The 11,770-nt window shown below is 37.5% G+C and overlaps 1 long non-coding RNA gene across 1 annotated transcript in view; it reads left to right on the top strand.

Moving 5' to 3' along the window:
• The first annotated feature begins 1,131 nt into the window (after nucleotides 1–1,131).
• Nucleotides 1,132–11,770, top strand: part of LOC101995411 — a 17,244-nt gene continuing 6,605 nt past the window's right edge. The window contains exons 1-5 of the long non-coding RNA XR_001229306.1: nucleotides 1,132–1,227; nucleotides 3,756–3,851; nucleotides 5,038–5,130; nucleotides 7,691–7,779; nucleotides 10,352–10,442. This is a non-coding gene — a long non-coding RNA (uncharacterized LOC101995411). The remainder of the gene's footprint in view (nucleotides 1,228–3,755; nucleotides 3,852–5,037; nucleotides 5,131–7,690; nucleotides 7,780–10,351; nucleotides 10,443–11,770) is intronic.

Below are 11,770 nucleotides of genomic sequence, written 5' to 3'. Positions count from 1 at the left end.
GCCCTTCTTTTTATCCCAGGTAAGATGCACAGGGACTGGGCTGGAATGTGTGCAGCTGAGGTGAGGAACATCCCAAAGGGGAGCAAATTGATCCCGAGAGCTGTTAGAACAGATTGTGGAAAATTATGTGGCCTCAAAGAACGAAAGATTTCTCAGGATCTGGACCCGTTATGCCTATGATTGCTCTGTGCTCAGCATCGTGCTGCCTCATGAAGCTCTGGTGGGAGTGTGGGGCATGTTCTATTTCCTGCCTCTTGTAACTTCCAGTGTTTGCAGGCAATGCTCAGCTTAGCTTGTGGCAGAGAAGCCCCCTTCTCTATTCTTCCATCATCTGCCTCACCAGGTTCTTTGTGTTCAGTTTGTGCTCCCTTCCTCCCTCACAAGGACAGTGCCATAGAAACTGAAGACAATTGCTTAACTCTGTTTAAGATTCCTCCTTCTACCTCTTGTCATAGTTTTGGTGACAGAAAGTTAAGAATGTGTATATGACCACCATTCAAGCCACTATGGAGGCAGGCAGGCTTGACTGGCTGAGATGTGGAAATGGGCATGCCCGTGGGAGTCAGGTCTCTCTGAAGTGGTCATTGAGGTGAGAGACGGAAGTGTGAATGGTACATAACAGCAGAGGGCATATTCCAGCGAGCAAAGGCTAGGACTAAAAGGCAGACCACATGACACCACTGCCTTCTCTTAGGGAGACTGAGGCACAGGCAGATCTTTAGAACACAGATTTGGCAGCTGTGTTTGCATCCAGGGCTGGTGAGGGCCTGAGGAGCTGATGAACTCAGAAGACGATGTGAAAGAGCTGGTGATTTGGCTTGGGGACAGGCTGAATACTGAGAATGAATGGACGGTGGACAGCAAGGGAAAGTTTATTATATGGAATATTTAAGGCAGCTAAACAGTTAAAATAAAGGTTTTCATGTGAGGAGACTCTAGCATTAAAATTTGTATCAATCATTTGAGTCTGAAGTAGTTGAAAAATGTTGACTCATTGTAAATTTGGAAGAATATATGTTAAACATTTCATACTTTATGACTGCAGAATTCAGGGTAATTCACTTAATAAATTCAGTACATTAACTTCCCAAATAGCAGCAACACATAGAAAAATAAAATTTTGTTTGTTAACAGGTAATTATTCAGAAAAGAAAAGCAATGGAATTATTTTCTTGGTTATTCCTTTAGTGATACCTGTATTTCTTCAGTATCATAAGTTTATGCCAGGTAAGCATTTGATGTTTTTGTATGATTTTAACTACCATTTTACTTAAAAGAAAGCCTTCAGGGAAAACCTTCTTTAAAACCTATTTTAAAAATTATGTTCCTTATTTTGAGAATAGACCCACAGATACAATGAAGTGTGGTTATAACCACCCCCGATTCCTCCTCTCACTGCTCCAATATCCCTCCAGCGTGTCCCCATCTCAACTTCATGTCTTTTTACTTTAATATGCTAGAACACTAAATCCAGTTAGTGTTACCCATGTAGTCATGAATGTGAGGTCATCTACTGGAGTGTGGGAAACCCAACATTGCCCATATCCTCAAAAGAGAATGGTTCCCCTTCCCCCAGCAGTAATCAGTGGTCAGTGCATTCCTTAATAAGGAGTGGAACCTAGAGAACACCACCATCTGTGCCAGATTCTTGATGGGTGTGATCTTCTGCTGGTCTTGCTCAGGTGACTAGAGCAGCTGTGAGTTCATGAAAGCAATAGAAGTAGCATGTGCAGTAGACAGCAATTCATGGTGGCCCTTCCTATCACCAGGTTCTAACACTGTTTCCAGCTCTTCCAAAATGTTCTATGACCCTAGTTGTTGGTGGTGGTAGGCTATTAAGACACCCAATTTAGGGCTGAGTACCCAGTTCTTTACTCTCACCTGACTGTTTCTCAAGGAAGAAAGAAACTTCCTGACAAAGGTAGCAAGCAACACAGATCTACTGGGCATAAAAATGAATCTTTAGAAGGCAATTTGGCAATATGATCATTTAGCAAAATAGCAGTAACAGTTTCTACCCTAAGGTCTATGAACTCCAAGGCAGCTTTTGACCAGGATTATACTCCTGCTGAGCAAATCTCAAATCCTATCAGAAAGGGGTTACCCCGTAAAAGTTGTGCCACTATTGCCCAGTAGGTACATGTTGACATTTAAGGTTGGAACTGTAGCATGAGGGTCTATCTTGTTAAAATCATTGATGACTTTCATACCCTAGACACCTATTTAGTACCTTTTGTTACTATAAAAAGTAGCCAGTGGAGTGAATGTTTTCCATTTATTTTTAGTACTGATTTTCATACAATTTCATACAAATACTTGGTAAAGTATTTCCAGCCTGGTGGTGGTGGTGCACACCTTTAATCCCAGCATGTGAGAGGCTGAGGCAGGCAGATGTCTGTGAGTTGGAGGCCAGTCACGTCTACAGAGCTAGTTCCAGCAAAGGCTCCAAAGCTACAGAGAAACTCTGTCTTGGAAAAACATTCCAAAGCTATTCCTAATGACAACTTCCCATAATGACAGATTCTAACATGTTAGATCTTGAAGGGAGTTTTTGAAAAAAATGTTATTTTTATATATGCAGCTAAAGTACCTTCCTTCTGACATAATTGAGACCAGAAGTATTTTGAATTACTGTATTTCCAAGTTTAAGATATTTGCATAAACTGTACTGCTTGAACAACTCTACTTAGGGGATCCAACATCGAATAAGCTCCAAAATGGGGAAATTTTTACTATCAGATTTCAGGATTTCATGTCTGGAATATTTGGTCTACAAAATAACTCAAGATTGCTTTCACGTTCTGAACTTCAGGCTAGTGAAGTTAAAAGCAAATTACAAGTCCACCCCTTTTACACAATTCTCTTCATTAATAAGACTGTTTCTGCAAGATGAGTTTACAAATCAGGACACTAAACGAGGACCTATTTTGTGTGTGTGTGTGTGTGTGTGTGTGTGTGTGTGGTGTTTCGGGTTTCCTTTGGTTTTTCTTGGTTGTCATTATTGTTGTTGGGAAAATATATCTTAATATGTGTATACAATACAAACAGTATTTGCTTTTTATAGCTTAAAAGTAAACCACTAACATCCTTTTGATATTATTATTAAAAAGTCACATCTGGGCCAATGAGATGTCATAGCAGGTAAAAGTGTTTGCCACCAAGCCTGACAATCTGAGTTTTGTTCCCAGAAATTACATAGTAGAAAGAGAGGAGCGATTTCCACATATTGTCCTCTGACTTCCACACACATACATGCTTCCCCCAACACAAAATATGTAAACACTTGTTTTAAAAGTCACTTTGTGGGTCATAAGGTCTCTCTGGGATTGTTATGCACAAGAAAGGTTCCATTTCACAACCACAGATGCTTGAAAAACATAACAACCAATATTATATGTGTAATCACCAAGGCTTCCCCAAAGAAATTTTATGTCTGTGTGAAGAAGCCATGCATAACAGTCATTTATAACGTAAGATACACAAATATAGTTTAAGCAGTGCTGTTGTCAAGTTTAGAGTTAAAGCTTTTAGTCCTCTTCAGAAAACAATGTTAGTGAAAGTCTGCTGAGTGGTGATCTGAAGTCAACACTTATTGTAAAGTGTGACCTCACTGGGAAAATGTTTGCCATATGCAAACTTATACAGTCAGTCCTTGCTTATAGTGCCTTGTTGTTGACTGTACCAAATGCAAGCAGATCATACTGCTTTATCATCATTCTCACCATGCTTCTGCTTTGCCCTTTTCTTTCTTGTAGCTATTGGGAGGACCCTTCATGCCATGATCATATTAACAGTCGTTCAGGCATTGGGCTTTGCACTCGCTCTGTTAGGACTATATTTTTCTATAAATGGTAAGAGTCCTGTTTTTCTGAAACTTAATTTAAATTTCTCTTGGACAGAGATCTGAATTTTCTTTTTCTTTATATTAAACTCTGTCTTTTTAAAGATGCCTTGGGCTCACAACAAGGCTCAGTGGGCACTGCAGAGTCTCCATGAATTGTGTCATATACTCTTCATGTACTTTCATATGCATTTCATGCCACATCGTCCCCAACTAACCTCAACCAGACCACACATTTGTTCTAATGGATGAACCACTGTTTAAAGACTATCACCCACAGATTACACTATGGTTCCCTCTTCCTCTGTGGTCAACACATATGAGATATATTACTCACTGTATTTGTCAGATAGAATACTTTCACTGATCCAAATCCCTTGTCCCTGCCTGTTTATTTCTCTGTACTCACAAATCTCTAGCAACACTGATAATTTTTCATTATTAAGAATTTTTTATTTAGAAACATATCATATGTAATCTTTTTCTATATGTTTCTTTCCCCCATGCTTTTTCATAGTTTCGTAGTTCACTATTTTTGAGTACAGAACATTTGTAAGGACACACAACGTTTTTAATACGTTCACCTAAGGAAGAATATCTTGCTTTTAGTTTTGTTGTGACTATAATTAGAATTCCTATAGACAAACATACATATTTTCCTATGGATGTGTACTAGCAACTCCATTTGAATAAATCCTAGATTGTACACTAAGGGAATATTTCATTCTGTAATTGTCTGTATCAAACACCCACAGCATTTTACATCACTGACACCAATGACATTTCTTCAAATGTTTAGCACTTGTTGGTCAATTATTTTCTTTCTTTTACTATTATATTTCTTCCAGTAGGGATCATGCTTTCAATACCAGTACAAGAATATTGTCGACATGTACCTCATGGCTCTTTGCCAGCTATCCAAATTATCATGACTCAATTCACAGAACTTTAAAAGAAACAAGACTCACACTGTCTGGAGACAGAATTTTCCATTCGTCCTGACTTGCATGTTATGAAAATATAAGTGTTTTTCCTTAAAACAATTCAGAATCATTTTATTGGTTGACTTAATTATAGTCAGCACATATACTTAATTTTTATCTCCAACAATAATTTCTATCCTTAAAACTTGATATTATGTATTTCTTTAAACAGTTTGTATGCATTTATACTAAACAATTTCTTTGTTTTTACAGAGTGTCCACCAAAATATGGTCCCCTTCTAGTCACAGGTTTGTTCATAGTAACTCTGGTAGAATTACTTGGATTAATTTACATGAAATGGCTAGGTAAGTCAGCCTTGTTTTGTTATCCACTGTCATAAATTAGAGCTATATAACTTGAGAATACCTTTGTTGCTTCCTCCAATTATAGAGATTAAGGAATGTATTATAGATGTCATGACTATAGGAATTGTTGCAATGAACATGTAGGTACAGATGTGTTATCACACAACTGTTGCAACTTCAGCTCCTTAAGTAGTAGGATTGCTGAGTCAAAGCGTATGATATTTTTACTTATTAACTTGTTGAGATGTCTATGTTTGTTATCATGCAGACTGAAGTTGTATGGTGTCATAACATATTTTGACATGAGTTATTGTAAAACTCAATGTTACTTGGGTTATTTGAGATATTATGTGGTTCAGAATGGAATTTGGTGATATTTTTTCTACATGTAGGAAGAAACTGGAATTTTGATGGGAATGTATTAAATTTATTTATTATTTTGTGTATTATGGAAATTTTATAATAAAGATTGTTTCAATTTATGAACATGGAATGTCTTCCCATTTGTTTATGGGGTATTCACTGCTTTTAACTAGGGTATTATAATTTTCATTGAAGAGGTCTTTCACTTCCTGATTTATATTGATATCTAAACATTTTATTTTCTGGAGATACTTTCTGGAAAGGCATTACTTTCTACTCTGGTTGGTTAGTTTTTATTTTGTTTTGTTTTGAGCAATGCTGTTACTCTATAAAATGATTACAAGGTTTCATATGTGGGTTTTGCATCCTGCAAAATTACAAAGTTTGTTTATTCTAGCAAGTTTTATTGGTATTTGGGTTTTATTTTAAAAAGCTCATCATTTGTTCTTTCAGAAATAATTTGGTAGCAAGAGAGTGAACCCAATGAGGATGTAGAGAAAGGACATCATTGTAGAGACATATTCCTAGAATTAGAAGCATGTACCTGCAGAAAGCTTTGAATAAGAGCCACAGAAGAAATAGAAACAGGGGACACATCTATTAGTGAATTAGGGAATATCAAAAACTAATCATAACTACAAATGAACTAAGAACTTCAGCTCAACTGGAGACTGGAAAGGGAGAGGATAGAGCTTTCAATAGAGGGTACCAAGCTGGAGTCATTATGAGAGTGGGAAGTTGGAAGTAAGGTGTCCCAATTTGGGAAAATGGAAACAGGATGTTAGGATGTTACATTTAAACATCATGAATTTGTTAATTTTTTTCCTTGTGGTGCTTAAGTTTTAAGGTTTGTTCAATGACTTTCAAAAGTAAAAGTGTTTTTTATATTGGCCTACTGATAGAGTGAAAACAAAGTTAGGAATGTCTGAAGTCTTTAGAAATAATCAATGTGGCTTCTATCCTTACATATACATGTAAATATATGTATAAGTATGCATGAAGACCTTATTTTGAAAACAAGTACTGTTTTACAGTATTTTCTCCTTTACCAAAGATAACAGGGGTCTGTCTGGGGGAAACTACTAGGACAATAACTTTGTCAAGATGCATACATTTGTCTTTTTGTTTTATTTTCATATTGGAGGCTTTAAATTATTTCTAGTTTTTAAGTAAGTGTATCTATAATAGAACATATACACTCATGTTAATAAGATCTTCCTCCAAGGTTGTATATTTAATCATTTCAGTCACATTTTCTAATATTTAAACTGTAAAAATGAAACAATCAATGATTAACCTATTATGTTTTATTTTGAAAGAATAAATTTAAAAATATGATATTGTTTTTGAGGATAGTGTTAATCATTCCACAGATTTAGAATATATTCCAGTAACAGCATTTCTTCAAATTTGTTCCCTATAAGTTTTCTTTAGAGCATTTCAATGTATTATAACCATTCCTTTCAAGGAGTTCTTTCTTAAAAAGTGAAAACTATAATCTCAGTCTAAAGAAAGACAGATACATATTAAATACACTCATGATACTGTGTGTGCAGGAATTTTGTTATCCATATTTACCACTTCCTTGAGTGTTGAAAAGTTTTTTGAAAACTATGATCTTAATGGCTACCTCTTTTGTACTATATTGGACACTTAGACTATATTTTATGAATAGTGATTATAATGAAAGTCATAATATCATCAGTACATGAAATAGCTTTAACATATTTTACTAAAAAGGTAACATATGTCATGTGTAGCAAACTTTCTAAACAAGAAAGCTATGATTTGGAGAAGCATTGTGTAATCAATACCAAGTGTTTATTCATTAGCAGCCATTTCTAGAGGCTGTCATACAGTGTGCGCTGCTCCAGATGTGAGGCCTGCCCACAAAGTCTACATTCTAGTGTACATGTGGTGATGGACCTGTCAAGGGCCTTATGTGCCAAATTATGTGTGCTTTAAAAGAAAGATCATGGAATTTAAAAGTTGTATTATAGTCTAATTTTTTCCATGACATATTCAGAATTCCCGTACTGCTGTACTGTGATGGCATCGGGTTTAATGTTTTATAAGAGAAATATTATTTGTACAAAAGTACAATAATTTAATCTTCTCAAATCAAACACTACACTAACTTTTAATTTCTTTACACATTTAAAATTCACAGCATGCCTTCTTTGCTTCTCTTTGACAGACTCACTAAGTGGTTTGAATGAGACATGAAGGGACATTGCTAGCAGTGTTCTTTCTTCCTCGTTTTCACATTGTCTCATGGCTCTCAAGGTAATTTCATTGCATATTACTTTCAAATGAAATAGAAAAGATTTTCTTGTGTACATTTATGTGTCTGTATATGAATAGTTACATGCTCTGATGTCCATGAATCCCTAAGAGAGAGTCAGAATCTCTTAGAACTAGAGTTACAGATGCTCATCTGATGAGGGTGTTCCTGTCTGTGCTCTGGGATCTTCTATGAGAACAGATTTCTAAGGTATCTCTCCAGCTCTGACACTGTATTTTAAAAAGAAAAAAATTAGAATGGGGCTGGAGAGATAGCTCAGCAGTCAAGAGCACTTAACTGTTTTTCCAGAGGACCCGGATTTAATCCACATGGTGGCTTAAAGCCATCTATAACTGTAGTCACAGGTGTGTAGGAAGGTGCTGTCTGATGTTATCCTCTGCCCTCTTTGGGCACTGTACAAATGTGATGCACATGCAACTATATTCAGGCAAACACTCATATACATAAAAATAAATAAAATGTTGCCAAAATATCAGGGGAAAACATAAAGGCCGCTCCCAATACCCTATGCACTGCAATAGCATAGAGGAGTAAAATTCCCAAGGTCTATAGTAGATGGCAGAAAGGGGGGTTATTAGATGGAGATATTATCATGAAGATGTATGAGAGGGTGCAGTAAAGAAGTTGCTGACATGACCGCTCCACAGTATGGTTAAGGGAAAGGTTTTAAAGTAGATATGAGAAAGGAATAGCCACAGGCATCTGGAAAAGTCCAGAACAAAGAAAGAAAGAAGTAGACTAAACATGGCAAGAATACTGGACATGGGATATAGCCAGGGTTATCTGTTATAGACAAAATATCAGGAAATAGAGATTACATTGTGAGACTAGCAATGGCAGGAAGAAATCCTTGCGTTTACAAAGAGAACAAATGGGTATCTGTGATGAGGGAAGCCTTTGGAGGTGAGAAGTCATCATCCTAGGTGGAGACTTTAAGATGTACAATAGGTACTTGTGATGCTGAGGAAGTCTGGATGCTAGGATGGGTTTTAATACGCAGCCAAGGTATATGTCAGTGAAGAGCCATATGTCCCCTTCTGTCAGAGGTAAGGGAAATGACTCCTTTTGGCAGATGGTAAGTGGTTTCACAAGTTCCTGAGGAATGTTGACTTTTACCTAACTACCAGAAATCCTCCTGAAGTACAGGTTAAGCTCATTTCTGGATATTTGGAATGCCTTTTGGAGGATGAGGAACCGAATTGTCTTTTGGACCTGACAGAAGAGGGCAAAAATCAGATGGCATCTAACATCTTCCTAAGCAAACTGAGCCAAGGGGAGTAATTTGCGGCACAGAACACGAAGGGCAGGTGGCAATGTCAGAGGAACAACAGATGGCAATTGACTTGATGGCACTGGCCCACCAGGAAACAAAGCCTTGATGGTTAAAGCTCAGATAGGCAAGGCCACAAGAACACAGACCCAGAGTGTCTTTTGCTTCTGGTGCGCCATCTTCCTCTGGTATCTGGCATGGTGTGAATGAGCTCAGGGAGATCCTCACTACACTTAATGCAGTATTATCATCTCATGGAAATGTCACATACTATTTGGCATTTTTTACCTGTGGATTATTATGAAGACGATGTCCTCTTCAGCTCTACTATTTAACTAAAGCAATAATTTTATATAAGAGTGTTCATTTAAACAGGATTTTGTTGCTTGTGAGTCTTTAATAAATACAGTAAGGGATGATGATAGAAGTTAGTTTAGTGGAAAATTAACATAGGTAAGGGTAGGATAAATTGTTGCCCCTGCCTCTGATAAAACAGAGGCTATAGAGGAAAAAAACAAGCAAGTGTCACACGTCACACAACTAGAAATCCTCAGTTTCCATTGATGAGGCATATAGACTGTTGCTTAGGTTAGTGATTAAAAACAAACAAGACCAAGTAGCCCAGCTAGTCTAAATTCTTTAAATATCAATGTTGGGAGATGTGTTCACAGGTTTTAGAGTACATCACAGGAGAAACTTTGAAAATGACTTAAGGTTAGATTGAGACATAACTTTGAGGTGAAAACCCCAAGAAGACAATCTAAAGTTTTAGAAAGGCATAGAGTTGAGTGAGGAACTCTTTAAGGTCAGGAAACCAAAACCCAATTATTATTAGCTGTTGTGCCTTCTGTGCTAGGATGGTAACCATAGGCACTGATTAATTCCTTGTGCCCATATCTTTCTAATATATAAAAAAAAATCTGTTGATGTGTAGGTATGCACCCTGAGTATTTAAATAGAGCTTACTGGTTCTTTTTCATATATGAAAGTTTAGATTTGTGATTCTTCTAAGCTTTTTGATATGATTACCTTCGGAGATAAATAATAAAATAATTGTCCCTTTCTTTGTAACCAATATGCAACCTGCCAACAAAAAGACTGGCTGAGAAAAATACCTTGCTTGCTTACACCCTGTTAATCTACAATAATAAATCACTTAGATGTAAATTATGTGGGTTCTTCGGTGACAAACATGTTTTTACCTATGTTCATTATAATCATTCACTTGGAAAACAGAATGTAACCACATTGTAATTTCTATATTGCCTGAATGATTTTTGTAGGGGTATATAAGCCTTAGAGGAAGGATAAAGTCATAGAATAGAGAATACAGAAGAAGAATAAAGAAAAACTCCGAAGGAAACCATCAAGAAGGTAAGTATCTTTTCTGTTACCTTGTCAGATGAAAAAACAAAAATCTGAGTACAGGGACTCCATGGATTCCCTTTGAGCCTTGTACTGACGGAGGCTGGCCCCCCAGCCAGCAGCAATAAAGGGCAGGTGAACCTGAAGAACTGAGTAAAATAAATGAAGACACAGCTGCCTATAGGTATGAGTTCAGGAGAAAGTTTTTTATGAATATGAGGTAGAGCACAGCCAGGGGCACATGGAGGAGTCCAGACTGAACATAGCCAGCATCCTAACCAGACTGTTTGAGAAGGGGGTGGAGACGAAGAGAGGGGAGAGGAGAGAAGAGAAGAGAACAGGAAAGATCCAGGAGCAGAGCCAGCCAGCAGCCAAGAGAAACAAGAGAACAAGAGAAAATATAGCCAGAAAGGGTGAGATTTTGTGGGAAATCAAAGAAGTTGTGGGGAGGGCATATGAAGCTCAGGGGCAGGGGTTTCAGAGTAGGGGGCAGAGGAGCCAGGACTCTATGAACAGGTTTTGGAGCAGCATATGTCTGCTTTTGTATGATAAATAGGCATCTCAGGCAGAGGTTAATAGATGAGTCATATGTTCCTTTATGCCAGAGATAAGGAACATGACTGTTTTTAGCAAGGAAATGTCAGCTTTTGCCTACATTCCAGACTTTGTGGAAAGGAATTTCTTGAGACATAAGAACAAGCTAGGATACCCTACAGAGGCCATCCTGTGAAAGACTAAGTCCAACAGGATTTTCTGCACACAAATGATGCAATTTGCATGCAAGAAGAAAATTTATCTAAATAGATAGACAAGTACAACTACTTGTCCACACAAGAAAGAGACCACTGGGGAATAGGCAGAATAACAAGAAGGGGATCCTCAAAAAACACCACTGTCTGAGGTCAGCTAATGACCACTAAACCAAGCACAATGTGCATTCCATTAATCCCAGCACTCCAGAGTCAGTAACAGGCGAATCTTTACGAGATTGAGGCCAGCCTGGTCTAAAGGGTGAGTTCTAGACCATTCAGGGCTTTGTAGTGAGACCCTGACTCTCTCTCTCTCTCTCTCTCTCACACACACACACACACACACACACACACACACACACACACACACACACAAGCCCACGGAGTTACAAGGCTCACACTTGTGAGCTAGTACAATGAATAAAGGTAATTACTACAAAACCTGAGTATCTGGATTCAATTTCCAGGCTCCACGTGGTTGAAGGAAAGACCGATTTTTACAAATTGTCCTCTCATGTCCACACACATGCTGTGGCATGTACATGCATGCATGAGTGGGTACATACACATATAAAACAAATATAATTT

This window comes from Microtus ochrogaster, chromosome 2 (genome assembly GCF_000317375.1).
Source record: "Microtus ochrogaster isolate Prairie Vole_2 chromosome 2, MicOch1.0, whole genome shotgun sequence".
Classification (NCBI taxonomy): Eukaryota; Metazoa; Chordata; class Mammalia; order Rodentia; family Cricetidae; genus Microtus; species Microtus ochrogaster.
Note: the sequence above shows the minus strand (reverse complement) of the source record. Positions and strands in the feature narration are given on the sequence as shown.